Source organism: Cyprinodon variegatus, unplaced genomic scaffold (assembly GCF_000732505.1).
Source record: "Cyprinodon variegatus isolate N-32 unplaced genomic scaffold, C_variegatus-1.0 Scaffold175, whole genome shotgun sequence".
Lineage (NCBI taxonomy): Eukaryota > Metazoa > Chordata > Actinopteri > Cyprinodontiformes > Cyprinodontidae > Cyprinodon > Cyprinodon variegatus.
The window spans coordinates 440,433-442,988 of NW_015150628.1; positions in this window are offsets into that span (position 1 = coordinate 440,433).

Sequence of the window (2,556 nt, forward strand, 5' to 3'; positions counted from 1 at the left end):
AATGGACATTAAGATAGTGGACTCTTATAAGTACCTCAATGTTCACCTGAATAACAAACTGGACTGGACTTCCAACACTGAGCCTCTGTATAAGAAGGGTGAGAGCAGACTTTTCCTGCTGAGGAGACTGGGGTCTTTTGGAGTGCAGAGGGCGCTCATAAAGACCTTCTATCACTCTGTTGTGGCATCATCCATCTTCTGTGGAGCTGTATGAGCTGTTTGAGCAGTGGCTTGTCTGTAACTGAAATAAAGAGGATGGACAAGCTGATCAGGAAGGCCAGCTCTGTGAATTGATGCCCTCTGGACTTAGTGCAGGAGGTGGGAAACAAAAGGATCCTAACTAATTTAACATCTATGTTGGATAATGTCTCCCACCCCATGCTTGAAGCTGTTGCAGAACTCTAGAGCTCCTTCAGTGACAGACTGCTGCACCCTAAATGCACCAGGGAGCGTTATCACAGATCCTTCCTCCCGGTAGCTGTAAGACTTTAAAACCACCACTGTTCCCAACAACCTCAATCAGTTGTTACCATTCATGTTGATTTTGCACTGTTTCATTTTGCACATCTCTGATGTTTGTGCGATTTTGAAATATCCATTACTGTAAAAATGTCCATAGCTGGATATTGGTTATTTATTCTCGAGGTGCACAGTATTTATTTAGTTAAAGCACTTTACAGTACAGTATTTTATTTGTATATTTTTTACTCTTAACATTTATGTTACTCTTATATACTTTTCGAGAGGATGACTCTTAACTTTCTGCTCCTAAATGGGGTAGATAGTGTCTTGGCTTCAAAATGAGTAAATGTCCAAGAAATGTTGTTTCCCACAAGTCATACTTATCTTCAGTTCCGTCAAAGAAAAGTTGAGTTGATGCCATTAATCCAGCAGCTCCGTTGCCATCTTGTGAACCTTATCGCTTCAGTAGTTCCAGCGCAATACATCGCATTAAACTCAGTATAGGCACTCACTTATCTTAATGCTAAATAATTTAGCATAGCCTGTAGAAGTCCCGCTCAATCCATATACCTTTCTTCCTCAAGAACTATTCCCTGGTCATGGTTATTGCTCTGCTTCCTGGGCCCTAACCTGTTGTGATGAGTGGTGCGCAGAGGTATTTGCGTTGCAGAGATAAAAATAAGTGAATCGCTGAGTTTGTTCAGCCTCTCTCAGGCATATTTATTAAAAGAATCACAATAAAGCTGTGTGCGCAGCATTCTTCGGAAGCAGTAAACGTAAACCCATTACGTAAACACATTGTAGATATGCACACCCGAAGTAACATGCATAATATCAACAGCAGGTGGCAGTATTGGAACATGTGCTGAGTAAGAACTTTTAAAATGTAACAATTATAACATTTTTGTAGCTAAGTTGGCTAACTACCAAGTGTGATCAATGATTGGAAGAAAAAGCAGTCAGGGTGTGTGCTTGTAAATGTTTTAAAAAGTCAACAAAATGTTCTTTGTTCATCCTCATTCATCGTCTGGGGATTTGCTAGGGGACTCCCATGCCTCCAGCTGGACCACCTTGCAGAAAATGTGGTTTGAAGTTGACTCTGAGGAAGACAAATAGTGGTTGTATGCTGTTTCCTGACACAGATACTGCGCAAGCACTTGTCATTAATATGCTCCTCTCCCCAGAAGTCAAAGATCCAACCTGCTTGTAACAATTTCTGGTTTATGGACAGATGTGACACCTCTTTCATCCATATTCCAAATAAACTGTGGTTCAAACTTGCACCTTTCCAGAACATCTTGCAGGTTTTTGAAAAATAAACTAATGTTCTCCAAATGTAATACACTGGCTCGTGCTAAACTTGTAGCTTAAGGGGTCCTGAGAGGACCTGATTTGTTTTCATGAACCAGCCTGCCCTAGCCATTGTATTCTCTACCCAGCTTTTACAAATGTGTTTTTGAGAGTGAATGGCAAAGGTGTACTCTAGCCTTTGGATTTCCATTGGGGAAAGTCCAAAGTACATGCCGGATGCCATGAGGCCATAATCCACAAACTCCTTTTCTTGCTTAGCTGTGAAAACTACACGGTTCCTGATTTAACCAACAGCGTGTATGGGCTGGTTATCTTGTGCCATAACCTCATCATTACTGAACTTACTGCAGTATCTAGCTACGGTCTGGTAGTTTATTTTGAATGCTTTTGCTGTGCCTCTGATTGATTTATTATGGTATTTCCACTCCCTGACTGCCATTAGCATAACATCTAGTGGTGTCTGGACCCTCTCCGTCTTCCTAATGGATATCCTGCAGATTTTATCTAAGAATTAGAAAGGGATGTTTTAAAATAGAACAATAGAACAGCATGGCTTATCCCCTCTTTCAGTCGGGGATCCTGTCGGTGTTGGTTGTCACATGATGAGGATTACCTCCTGCTACATTTGTTAGTTCAGCAAAGAAAACAAAATATTAAACTTTTAGTTTTATCTCTTTATATTAGCATATTTTTTAAAGCTTCAAACCACCCTCTCAATGAATTAGAAAACTATGCTATGCATTTGAAAATGTATTTTTACCTACCTATGAATTACTGGCCCTC